This window comes from Prionailurus viverrinus, chromosome D3 (genome assembly GCF_022837055.1).
Source record: "Prionailurus viverrinus isolate Anna chromosome D3, UM_Priviv_1.0, whole genome shotgun sequence".
NCBI lineage: Eukaryota > Metazoa > Chordata > Mammalia > Carnivora > Felidae > Prionailurus > Prionailurus viverrinus.
The window spans coordinates 67,007,671-67,022,212 of record NC_062572.1 but is presented as its reverse complement, the minus strand read 5'-3'; positions in this window follow the sequence as shown (position 1 = coordinate 67,022,212).

The window sequence follows — 14,542 nt, the reverse complement described above, 5'->3', positions numbered from 1 at the left end:
GTCATAGGTCAGGTTGCAAGCACTCACCATGCATTTGGCCATGAGCACTATTTGTGGAATGATTCCCAGAGGTGGTTTCTGCCTCTCAGACAGTCTCTTATTGACTCCATGAGAGCAAGGAAAACACATAAGTATTCTCTAACAAGGCTCCATTTGATCTGTGTTAGACATAATTGATGTGCTAATGAAGAGTTATCCTATGTTCCTAAATGAAATAGGGAGCAGGAGCCTTTACCCAGAGGTGGTTCTTTAACTCTGTGGGCCTCTGAGTCCTCCTCTCTAGCAGATGAATACAAACTGGAAGCATATGCTGAATGCTGTCTGCCTCTCAGGGGATCCAAAGGTAGCACTATGCAGTAAGCTTACTTTATCCTCTTTAGCACTATGAATCTTGTCTCCTCTCTAGCTCCCGATAACAGCTTTAGATCTTCCATTCATTCCTTAGAGAATGATCACTGTTTCACCAAAGAATGGTCACCCTCCCACCACACAGACCACCTACTACCCAGGGTTTGCATTTAATAAAAGTTCCAAAGCCTTAAGTTAATTGCTACAGAAGTGGCAAAGTGTATGGAAGGGCCCAAACGACAACATTTGTACTTTTGTTATATATTCGTGAAGAAAATATTTATGTACGTGTGTGACTGAAATCCTCTTGCAATGACTTGTTAGTCTTCCTAGGGGTCAGCGGCCCATAGGTTGGAAAACTATTCTACATCATTAAATTTCATTTATAGAAAAAGAAAATCCTGAGTAATATGATCTCTGGGTCATCTTTTCAATGAGTCAGGATGTCAAGTAATTAGAAAAACACTTCAGTTATTAATTATCACATTTTCTGAAAGTTTCTGCAGTTTGTAGACAGTGCTTATAGTAGATATATGTAGATAGTGTAGAGAGTAGAGTTTGTGATAGATACTTTCATGAGCAAGGAGAATACAACAAGTATGAGACATAGGCCCCATCCTCAGAGGGCTTGGAGTCTGGTTGAGGTCCCACCAGACACACATAAACATAAACCAAAGGCATCTATGGAGAGGACCAAGAGACGAGCACAGGAAGTAAAATGGAGACCAGGTGAAGCCATGCTTGTTGAGCTGAAACAGCGAAGAGTGACTCCTTGGAGACTCTCTGGAAAGAATCGTATTCTAACATTATTGACATATCGTATACATACTGAAAAAATGGGAAGTGGGGAGCCTGCCAAGTCTTGAAGAGTTGGGTTTCTTGAACATTCAGTTTTCTCAAACTGTTCAAAGAATGCACATTTTAAATCATAATTGTAATAAATTAGAAATTCAACTGGTGTGTCATTATTAGCATCTTTTCATAGAGAGGTCCAATTACTCTGCTGCTACAGGTATGTGGAAGGCTTTCAAGCACAATGCATATTTAACATGTCTGGGTCACATTGTAAGTGCTTGGGGATGGATGCATCATTGACTGATGGGGACAGCTGGACCTCACTCCAACACTAGTGTTATAGACTATGATCTTGGTATAAAGCTTGACTCTTGATCTTTTGGCCAAATGTAAGAAAAAAGAAACATTAATAACATACAGAGAACAGATCCACTTTTAAAGTTGCACGGTGTACATCAACTATTTGACTAGCCTATAAATTGATTTGCCAAGGTGGTTCTGCAGTGAACATTACTGTGACATTTCAGACCCACCAAAAAAAGAACACAAAAAATCATGGAAGAGGGCAGAGGTGTCTCCTCATCTGGCACATCATAAGTCAAGTCTGTATACATTTCACATAGATAAGAGCAGCCACTACAGGTGGCTGTGTCCAGAAATGTGCATCATAGAAGCCTTGTCTCTACCAAGCTCTCCATCCCTGGACACTTCCATGAAAGTTCCTTGATGCACAGTGATCTTGGACCCTGGCTTTGACGTGTGACAAAGAGATTGCCTTTTATCCATAGTTACCCAATACTGACTTCCACAGGAAGGATCTTTCTGAGGAATTGTTTTGGTAGTTTGTTTGACTGGTTAATGACTTTGAACAATGATCACTCACTGCTCTATATTTTTGCTAACAGTTTCCATGCACATGTCCCATCTTCTCACTTATACTACATGTATTTTATGAGTAAAGACTGAATCTGAAATGTAAGAGATACAAGCAGTGGCTTGTACTAGGATGAGCATATGAACTTACAAGAATAGTATTTTTTGGGGCGCCTGGGTGGCGCAGTCGGTTAAGCGTCCGACTTCAGCCAGGTCACGATCTCGCAGTCCGTGAGTTCGAGCCCCGCGTCGGGCTCTGGGCTGATGGCTCAGAGCCTGGAGCCTGTTTCTGATTCTGTGTCTCCCTCTCTCTCTGCCCCTCCCCCATTCATGCTCTGTCTCTCTCTGTCCCAAAAATAAATAAACGTTGAAAAAAAAAATTTTAAAAAAAGAATAGTATTTTTCTTTCTGTAATAGAAGCTGAGTTTCTGTTGGGTATAGAAAGAAGACCCTGATCCAGGACTTGACAAAACCAAAGAATGGATAACTAAAGAAGAAATAAAGAAGGGGTGCCTGGGTAGCTCAGTTGGTTGAGTGTCCGACTTCAGATCTGGTCATGATCTCACAGTTCATGGGTTTGAGCCCCGCGTCGGGCCCTGTGCTGACATCTTGGAGCCTGGAGCCTGCTTTAGATTCTGTGTCTCACTCTCTCTGCCCCACCTCTGCTCATGCTCTGTTTCTCTCTCTCAAAAATAAATAAACATTAAAAAAATAAGAAAGAAAGAAAGAAAGAAAGAAAGAAAGAAAGAAAGAAAGAAAGAAAGAAAGAAGGTTCCCATCTCTGGAAAGTATAAGCAGCCAGACATACTGGAAAGATTAGGTACAGTGATGGGAAAAGAGCCAGGGGGCCCAGACAAACAGACAAGGGGCCTTACTCCATAACTTCCTGAGAGAATTTTGACAAAGTCACTGTCCCTCTCTGGGCTTCAATGTCCTCATCTAGTGAATAAAGTCATTGGAAAAGCTACTCTGCAAGGTTCCTGCTAGTGCAGATATCTGCTAATTCAATGGCTTCCAGCTATCTACAAGTGAGTATAGACCAACCATCTACTTATTCCAAACCTCAGCAGCCAGAGACACCATCATGTGAAAATAGACCTGTTAGAGATCAACCAAAGTATCTTGAGTTGATAAAACCCACAACAGCCTCATTCAGGACTAGATTATGTGACATTTTTCAGAGAGGTACCAAGCACAGACTTGGTCTCTTCCTCTGCAGGGTCTCCTGTGTAGATGAAAAGAGAGGAGACATAAACATAGATGATAAGCATTACAGGGCAGAGAGGGGAACACGAAATAGAGTGGCCATTGTAAGACCTGGAAGAACCCAACAGAGGTAATGAGACCTGAGGGCTGGCACTGAGAAACAGGCTTCAGAGACAAGTGTTCTTTGGGTGGAATATTCAGGGGAGGGCCTGACCTGGAAAACAGGAGCATGGAGCTTTGTGGGGGTGGACGAGCAATATTTTAAACAAGAGTAAATATTCACGGTGGTGAGAATGTTTGTGGCGCATTCAGGGATAAGTAAGTAGACCAGAAGGCTGTAGAAAAGGTTTCCGAAGAGGAGCAACAGGAGACTACACAGGGTACAAAAATCATCCCAACCGATGATTTGGCATTATGGAGAGGAAACAACCTGCTCGATAGATTGCATTTTCCTTTCTCAAAGCTGTTGCTTTGGCTTTTAACTTCACCACACAAACAAACCAGTTTGATTGAATGGAGCAAAAACAAAATTTCTGAAATCAGTCACAAATTCTCTGAGCCAAGAGCAGGCACAAATGTGAGTATCTGTGATGCCAATATCCACTTCTTAGTTTTTCTCAGCAACTCCCTCTTTCTTGGTAAATAGGTAGGCAGGTCAGGACTCTTTTAAAGGGTAAAGGAGAAGAGGCTTCTGGATGGACCTGCCACGGGTCCATGAATGGTACAGCCTCTGGCCAGCTCAGGTGGGACTCCAGGTCCTCCTTCTGCTGTGTCTGGAGGACCCTAAGTTGTCTTTATTCACTGGCTTCTTATCCACCCAGTATAGCAGCTCAGTGAGGTCAAAATAGCAGAGTTGAGAACCACAGGGTCAGTATTAGGTTCTAGTCCTGACTCAACTACTAGCTGTGGTATGTGACCGTGAATAAGTCCCCACTAAGCCTCAGTTTCCTGGTCTCTAAAATGGGGTAATATTACTGTGCCCTCCTTACACAATTGTAAAAATGTTTTATAAATCATAAACTTTTTTAGGAAGAGTGGTAATCCCTGAGCCAGCCAGCAGGCAGATGATTTGCTTATGTAGGAAGTCACATCATCCACGTTTCATTGACCCCAACTCCTACCCAACCTTCAAGGCCCAGATAACAATCCTCCCACATCAGCATCATCTCCTTTTCCTATTGGCCATGTGATATTTCCTCTGTTATAGCAGAGTTATTCGACACATATCGGCCTCCTTTATGAGGCTGCTCCTGGGGCAACAAATACAGGCTGTGAGTCAGACAGGGTTCAAACCAAGATCTACCTCACACTAGCTGTGTGATCTTGGGGAAGGAATGTACTCATCAATGCCTCCATTTCTTCATCTGTAAAATGGGCATAATAATAGTACTTACCTCAGAGGTGCTCTGAGGATTCATCATATTTAAGTATGTAGAATGCTTAAGACAGTGCCTGGTCCATAGTGGGAAAGTAATCAGGATTCACTATTAACTATTTTTACTTATGAAAAGGAAGTTTTGTTTTAATTGCACCTGTCCTATACCATCTAGTCCAGTGACTGGCATGTAAGAGGTAACTGTTATGGACTGAATGTTTGTGCCGCTTGCCTCTGCTCCCTGCCCGCGCCCCCCCACCCATTCCTATACTGAAATCCTGATGCCCAATTTGATGATATTAGGAGGCAGGGCCTTTGGGAGGTGCTCAGGTCATGAAGGTGACACCCTCAGGAATGGGACTGGTGCCTCTATAAAAGAGGTTCCAGAGAGATCCCTAGCCTCTTCTACCATGTGAAGACACAGTGAGAAGGCACTGGCTAAAATATGCCACATTGGCATACTGATCATTTTGAACTTCATAGCACTTGAAAAACAGCATGTAGGAGTACTGACAATAGTGACTCCATCTTTGATGACATCCCTGAAGGCTACACGTTCCAGGCCCCTTGGAGGTTAATGTATGCCATGGCCAGACTGCACGGAGGCTTGTTCTGGTTTTCCTAAATTTGTTTCGATAACGAGTAGAGACAATATAGTTCCCCAACCCCTCCTGACGGCGCCACAAGTTCTGATAAGTGTGGACCTCACCAGGGTGCCCTCCCGCACATCCCCTTGCTCTATAAAAATCTGTAGACTGAGGTCCAGACTTTGCGGAGAATAGCTGCACAGCTGTCTACCTTGTGGTCCACCAGATCTTCTCTGGAACTCATGCTGAATAAATTTCTGTGTAAACCACATGGAGTTGCCTGCCTTGTTTCTTTGTCTCAAAGTGCTTTCCTAGTTTAGAGGATCCTTTCTAGTCCCTCCTCCACCTTCCAACCAGAAAATGCAGGGAGAGGCTTTCTCTGAACTCCCTTTATCTGCCTAAAGACAGATCTTCCAAAAGGAATGTAAGTGACAATCCCCTCCCCAAAAGTGTCATCAACCAGAAAGGACTAAATCTTATCACAGGAGAGGAGACTGGAAGTCAACACCACACCCAGACAGGCGTTGTCACAAACTATCATACCTCCAGTCTATTCTTTTAAGGGCCCATTTATCTTCCCTAAGAATCATTTCTTTTTCCTTAAGAGGCTACATCTCCCCAACCCTTTCTCTATTAAGATGGTATTTAAGCCTGAATTCTCAGCCACCTCTAAAGTTATTCATTTTTTTTTCTGATATCTCCTTTGTGCATACAAAGTACACGTTAATAAATTTCTGTTTGTTTCTCTCTTGTTAGTCTATTATTACAGAGGTCTCAGCCAAGAACTCAGAAGGGTCAAATTATGTTTCTTCCCCTTCACTATGAACCAGGAAGAGGACCCTCACCCAACCATGCTGGTGCCTTGATTTTGGACTTCCCAGTCTCCAGAACCACAAACAATAAATTTCTATTGTTTACAAGCTACCCAGTATCTGGTATTTTTATAGCAGCCTGAATGGACTAAGACAGTGATAAATAAACTTTTTTTTTTTTATTATGTGAATGAATTATTACAACACAGCATTATCATCAGTTTCAAATTAAATGGGAAGGAAATGATGCAGCTTCTTAGACTTCAATGTGGGAGGGTTCGGTAAAATTACATATTAGTGACAAGGACTCTGGAGACAGACACAGCAGGCTTAACTACTTAACTATCTGTGCAAACCTAAGCAATTTACTTAACTTCTCTGAGCCCCAGGGCCCTCAACTGTAAAATGAAGATGTGACAGCCCCTACCTCACTACTTCTGCTGAAAAATGGAAGAAGGAAATCCTACAACACAGGAGACTGCAAGTCCTCAGAAAGGGCTGCTAGATGCTGACACACAGACAAGAGAGAGCAACAGTGCCACATAGGTGGTCTTACTCTTTCCCTTCTTGAAGCCATAGCCTCTCTTCTGAACCGTGCCTGGACCAAGCCGGGACCTGCCCTTGGGTCCTGACCTCCAAGGGACAATAATTAAGATGGAGTAGCCACTCCTCTTCCTGTGGAAAATGCACAAGGCAAAACCACAAACCTAATTACTGGCCAAATAACTAACAAGAATAAAAAGCCAGGAAGCCACTCCCCTGCACATCTTTCTGCCAGCCTCAAACATTAGCACCATTTGAGACAGCCTAGGAGGACAGGCCAAAGACACAAGTACTGGGAACTGACTCTCTTAGGCCAGGACTTGATTCAGGAAAGGAGCAGCAGAGGGGACCTGCTGCATTATTTTCCTCAGCTGCATTATAAAGTAGGGTGTGTGTGTGTGTGTGTGTGTGTGTGTGTGTGTGTGTGTGTCCCTTCCTTTTCCTGGGATCTAATCTACATCATCATCACAATAGCAAAGGCCCAGAGAAGACAATAGTTAAAGTGGCATGCCAAGAGTCTCTCCCTAATTCCCTGTCTTTACATAGAACAGATCTTTGCACAGAATGCTGGAAACCCTCTAAAGAGAAAGAGCTTTGCATTTACTGGTGGCAGCTCGATGTCATGGGCAACACCAGCAGCACTCCTGTGAACCCCACTCTTTATGAATTAGGAGCTGAGCTATCTCCCATGAACACTGTCTATTCAGAACCCAAGCTGAATGCCTTATCTCTTTTACCGAATTTCTAATGTGTCAAAGAATCTAATTTGCAAAACAAAACTACCTTTTAGCCAGAGGGCTTGTGATGGGCTTTATCAGTTACTCTGCATTTTTTCACAGCTAAACAATGGCTCTTCAACCAATGGGTCAAGCAGCTCAGCTCCAGACTGTGTCTTTAAAAACACAAAAACTTGGTGAATTGTTCCTTAGTAGAGAATGAGAAAGATGTCACTGTCATACTAAAGAGCAAGAAAACCTGGCCTTTGGGGGTATATGCTCTCTCAGTCTTCCCAGTGAATTAGGTCAGAAAATCCCCCTCTTTTCTCTCCCAGAGAACCACACAGGAGGCTGACTTTGGGAGAGATTTAAATTGGATATTTTTATTTAAATTTCAGTTTTCATAATTAAAATGATGTTAATATACAATCAAACATTAATCACATTCTGACGCATGCTAACCTCCACTGAAAGCCTGCAGACAGATGGTCTTTGATCAGGTTTGCTATCTAAACAAGAGGAAGAAAAATGAAGCTACAGGGGGCAAAGGCTGGGGAATAAAAGGTGGCGAAAGGGGCCTCAGGAAGAGGAAATCCTATTTTGAAATGATTTGATCAGTAGAGAGTAAACAGGTCTTAACACCATACTTGCTGTAGATATTGCCTGTGGATAGGTGTAGCCTGAGCTCCCGGTAGATTTTTGCATGCTGCACTGTCATATTTGCATCAAGGGGAAGACAAAACAAACAAGCCACTTTAAATAAATGGGTATTTCATTAGCCTTTTCTCTAAGTAACAGCAACAAGCATTGCCCTGGATGGCCTGCTTTCTCACTGCTGCTCTACCAATTACAGGGATGTCTCTTCCGACAAATGGTTCTAGAACACATTTTCCTAAATCTTAAATTATCTCTCTTGCTACTTTACAGAAAATGATGTGAGGAATAAAAGAAATGATGCGTATGTCCAGTTAAAAGTAATAAATATTCAGAAGATACTATATTATGATTATAGGTTTTTCATGGCTCCAACTGTGGCCTGATTAAGTAAATTCATCTTTGAAGGATTTTTCCACTTACTTTTTAAAATGGAGACACAGGCATAGAGTATAAAATGCCTCTTTGTCTTTAAAGTGAACTTATTTTGACCTTTTGAATGAGTGGCTTGTCACATTTTATCTGTGTTCTAAATGGGATTGTAAACTCTCTCCTTCAGGGTGATGCCCATGCCGGACAGTCAGGTTGTTTGGTCAATCCCATGGGGCAAGTGCCTGCTGTGTGCAGAAATAATAACCTGGACCCTGAAGACGACTAGTGAAGATAGAGCTATTCGTCTGGCAGGGATTGGTGTCTCTGGTCACTCAGGGACTGACATTAACACTTGTTAATGCACTTTCATGTACATTATCCCATTGGACCCTCCAAATGATCCTGTTGGGTCAACAGAATGGCTATTTTTACTCCTATTTTGTAGATTAAGCAACTGACACTCAGGAAGTTAGGGTGATCTGTCCCAAATCCATAGCTACCAGGTAACAGAACAGGAATTAGAACTAAGCCTGTCTCTTCCACGGCAGGTAACTTCCACATGGAGCATCCTGGCTTGATGTGCGACCCTGCTCACGATCACTGACAAAATGCTCTCATCCACATTCGTCCTCAGAGGATGTGAGATTCAAAATGCCATCCTGGATAAGAATTCTGTCAAAGAATGCTAATCAAATCTGGCCTGATTTGATGTCAGCTCTTCCGTTCATCCCAATTGTGAAGCTAAGCTATAATTAATACATAAAAGATGGTGATTACACTGAATTAGACAACATATCGGGAGAAACCACACTTTCAGACTGTCTTTCAGTAGTTGCTGCACCTTCAAGAAATAAATCTAACAAGGCAGTTATTATCAGGTTAATAGACTATCTGAGTGTCACTCATGATCTCCTGCATTGATTGTTATGCCCAATATCCTTCTTCTTCTTTCATTCTCCAGTGAAACAGATTCCTATTCATCTTCCCACATTCTTTCCTTCTTCCAGCACTGTATTTTTATTGTTTTCTTCCATAGGGGAACATGTAACTTTAAATCAAAATAAGAGGCAGAATAATAGAGGGTCTCACATCTGCCTTCCTTACTCAGTATCAAAATATCTTACAAGGCCTCAAAAGAAGCTATCAAAGAGGCATAAAGGAAACAATAAACATGAAAAGAACAATAGGATATTTGAAAAGGAGAAAAATATCTCAGCCAACAGAGACAGACACTTTTATGATGGTTACCCTGGGACAAATACATTCAGAAAAGAAGTTGTCTTACATTTCTCCATAAACTGAGGAAGTAGAGACCACCACTCTTCACACACAATGCCCCCTTACCATTGCTGAAAACAGAGCTTGGGGAACATCAACTCCTACTGATGGGCATAGCGAGTGGGTTTGGGGTACCCAGAGCAGGAATATAGTTATTCTTCACTGATGGACCCAACAGCAAAATTCTAGAGGGAAGGTTGACTCCCTGATCATTTGGTGAAAGGACCAAGACACTGGTTTAGCTAACCTTTGTTTGTTTGTTTGTTTGTTTGTTTGTTTGTTTGTTTTTTGGTTTAGCTAATTTTGAGATACCAAATGAACCCTTGGGTGACAGATGTTGTAGCCAGGTTAGCTTATTTGGCTTCTCTACTTTATGCCACAGAAACAGTTCCATCAGTTGGGTGTCTAATTATATCCCAACCTAACCTGCTCCCTGCATAAAAAGCTAATGTCTCTGTATAGGAACAGTCATAGGATCTTTGGGAGACTAGGACTGTTTTGTCTTACAATTGTACCTACCCCATTCCATCCCAAGATGGAACACATAGTAAATTCTAAGGTCCTTTATTCCATGGTGCTGTCCTCTGGAGACAAGATTCTTATTCTATTGACCTTTATTTCCTCAGAGCCCCTTTATTTCCTCATGCACATCATGGATAGTTAATAAATATTTGCTAAATTAGATGTCTGGTGCTCACTTAAGACTTATTTCATTCAAAAATTAATTCCAAACCTAAGAAATGATATAAAGAATATTAAGAAATGATGAGCAAAAAAAAAAATAGGGAACATTCTTTGAGCATTTACCCTGTGGCATATCCCCTGTAGTTTCTTCCCTCTGTGATCTGCTTTTTGCTTACAACAGTCCCTTGAGGTTAATATTAGTTGTTATTCCCATTCTGCGGATGGGCAAAGTTGGAGCTCAATTCAGTAGCCCATGGTTAAGTTATACAGCAAGTAAGTATTTCTATGATAAAAGACACCAGAGAGGGAAAGTGAGATAAATCTGGCATTTCGCCCACTTCTGCGGTCCTTCAGATAGCTCCCATAGCCAACGCGATTGATAGTGCAGAAATCAGTTATCAAGGCGAAAAGGCAGGCTGTGGATAGATAAGGCCTGTAAAAATGGACAGAACATGACATGCCTCACTGGGAGGACTGATGGAAAGGATTGGTATTGCTTCCGAGAAATGTGCTGATTCTTATCCAGCAGTGACTGTGCCCTGACCTTTTCTAAGGAAACATGTTTGTAATGGGTTCTTTCCTCTTCTCCTTTTCAGTTGTAGGAAGCTACAGTCTGTGAAGAGGATGGACAGCTTCTTGATGATGATCCTAGACAGCCCTATGACAACCCATAATAATGGCTATAGTGGTCACAATCACCACCACTGCTGCAAGTGGCATATCAAGGGACTTGGAGAGCTATGAGCAGCTGCATTTTCCATGGGTGTTCCCCTACTCTCAAAAAAAAAAAGACTTTAAAAAATGTATATTAAGGAACATTTAAAGAGGGTGCAAAGTGAATGGGTAATATGGAACCAAGCTGAAAAATGGCTCATCACTGGTATAAATCACAATCTCCCATTGGTCCAAAATGGAATGGGAGGGGCTTGCACTTCTGTGCCAAGATTAGCCTTGGGACAAGCTCCGTCACCACTTACCACATCACTGCAAGAATGGGATTTCTTATTCATTGCTTTGCTTGAACTATGAGTTCCAGCACACTACCAGTCCACTGGAGGCAATTAATGTATATTTGACCAGTGAGTAATGGAATGAAAGGAAAAGTTTTATGATTCATTAAGGATTCACTTTAACTGAAGACTATCATATGCTTTCAAAAACTAGAAAAACAAATATGTGTATTTCAAACATTTTGAAAAAGCCTTAACATGAACTAGGTTCCCTGAACTGCACTTCACAGATGCTGAGAAATATGTGGCCAAAACGGAGTGGGGAACAGAGGGAGGTCTATGATTAACTGAGCTTGGGAATTCAGGAGTAAGCAAAGTTAAGTGTCATCTTTAAAGCAGGATTCCAAGCTTGTAAGATGCCAATATGCACTGTGTGTCTTCATAAAAGTGTTATATAATGTAGTCAAATATATTTGACCACAGAAATAATTTTCAAGTTACTCCTGTTCACATTTGTAAAATTCCTCTGCAGGAACAATTTAGCTTAGTAGACACTTAAGGATTTTATAGGACCAAGGAAGGCATGCCAGGTTGCACAGCACTTACCATTCATGCATTCCTTCTAGTAACTTCTATAATACCTATGCGATATAGTTCTAAAAGATAATTGAGGGGGAAGCAAAATAAATAACAGTTTGTCCCTGTCACAAGTTAATAGGAACAGCAACAGATATGCTAATATTAATAGTACTAATATTAATTTATAGCTTGCATAGTCAAAGGATATATAAAGTGCAGGGAAATTTGATTAGAAAGTAATTTATTTAGAAGTCAAGGAAAAAAAGTAAATTAGAGCAGACCCTATGGCATAGCCTAGAAGTTACTTCCGTGAGTAAATATCTAATACCTGTTTGATGACTCACTATACACAAGGGAAAAACAGGCATAAAAATGTGTGGCTATTTGAGATTTTCGACAGATATTTAAACTTCTGGAAAATGTGAAGATTCTCATCCTATGTGGATGGCATTCTTTGAAAATCATCACTCATCTGAAAATGGTAAATGCAATGACCCTTTTCAGATGACATCTGTTTTCCCTCCAAATATGAGGCCTAGAGTGAACTCATTCCTACTTGCTTTAAATTCCTTCATCCCAGCAAACTCCCCTGGCCTCAGTGTCTCACATGGGCTGTCTCCTGTGTAAAATATGCTTCCTCTTACTCTCCCCACATTCCTCAGATCTCTCCAATATCAACTTAAAATGGCACTTCTCCTGATGACCTTGCTTGATCCCTTCAATCTAAATTAGGCACCTCCCTCTGGTCCCTCTCATCATTTCTGGTTCTTACAACTGCATATATATGTATATTTGAAAATATGTCTTCCCCATTAGGCTAAGCTTCATGAAGACAGGGGCTGTGTCTATTATGTTTACCACTTAATCTCCACCATCTAGAATACTTCTTGGTGTAAAGACACCCAATAAATATTTGACAAGTGAATACATGAATGAAATGAATGGCGGGTGAAAAAAACTCAAGACTACCAAACGAAAAACTGAGATGTAGCTATAAACTCATATGCCTACATTCATACATCTGAGTGCTTTGCATGTCAAAAAAGTTCCCCGTGGGAAGTTGCCTGTTTACACTAATAAAGTAATTGCTGTTTAAAATATGTTTAGAATCCTCCTTTTGGAAGAGTGCTCAGAGCCTGATTCAGGGTGACCTGATTTTGTGAAATGGCCAGAAATCCTTCAGAACTGACCCCAAAGAACCTGGAAGAAGTTTAATCATCTTTTGGGGGGCTAAGAAATAGGGCTCGTAATTTGACTTGGAAGACAACTTCCAAACTAGAAATCCACTAATAACATACGTTGCATCATCACTGTGATCATGAAGGAGCTACTGGAGATGCACATGAAAGGGGATAACACTTACTTGGATAGTGATTAAAAAATGCATCTTGTGACTTTAAAGTTTTATTTCCTAATTTATAAGGTTAATGAAACATCAGAACAAAAATAACGGGTGCATCTGGAGATAAACTGGCCCAATATACTCAATAGTTTCTAACTGCACATGCAACATGTAAGCTAATCCAGCCTGTCCCACAACCAACAGGGCTTCTCAAAGTCATTGTTCTGAGGGAGTTATCAATTTCCCATAAGACTTATTTGGGGGACCCTATTTCAGGAGGAAAGAATAATAATTGAGTGTTATAATGGAGATTCATCTGGTCTGGGTATAACTGCCCCCACAACCCACTCCTTCCTTGCACCATAATGAGATCATGTGTGAAAGCCTAAATTATGTAAATGAAAAGGCTCCACTAATACCGCTGAAATATTCCTGGAGTGTTACACTTGACAACCTCAAAGTACATTTCACACTGCTAATGACTTCATCACTAACACAACTGCCATGAGTCAAGCAGTTTCCATGGCAACGCCCTAGTACAGCTGTTTACCCATATAAAGTATTGCACCTACTTAGTTACATATACAGACAGATCACTAGATTCCTAGGTACTGAAATTGAAATAATTCAATTTTCAATGTCTCTCTTTATGAAGTGATTCTGCCAGCTATAGGGATTAGCATATCAATGTGACTTTGACAGGGGTTGCCGCAAAAGACATATTTTGCAGGCACTTCATGTCAATTAGAGCCCTAACTGTTTCATGGAATAATCATTCCTGCCAGATTAAGGTCGGGCTGCAAGGTAATTTAATTGGTGCCATTATATGTAGAAAAAAAATGCTCTAATAGAGTGCATACACTGTCTCTGCCAGGAAAGGGGAGGGCTGCACAAAGCAAATGACTGAAAAGAATTGCCTTCTTAGCCATTTAGAAGGGATTTAAAAACACCACACACACCAAGATGGGAGCCTCTGCGATGTTATTTCCTGGATTAGCTGGGAGGAAAACTTTGAAGGAGAGGGAGGATGAGGGCCAGTTCGTGGTTTTCTCCAAAGGCTTTTTTTTTCCCCCAGTACAGGAACCTGGAATAGCATGACAGTTCAATTGATTCATCACCATAACACCTATGTAAGCTTTATGAAATGCTATGGTCGCATTTGCTGAGGGGGGCATTTGTCTCCAGGCTGGGGAAGGGAAGTCACAAAGCAGACTGGAAGCTACTCAGTATGCCAAGGAGTGTGCTGAACACCACTTTCTCCCTCTCCTGGAGGAGTAAAACATGCCTCACACCTTTACTGTTCTTTGTTGCCAGAGTTCTCTAATATAACCCCCCCATTGCCTCAGAGAGGCTTGTTATCATCTCTAGCTTCCCACAGTTGGGAGTTTGGAGAAAATGGCAGAAGCAAGGGGTAGCACCACCCAGGTG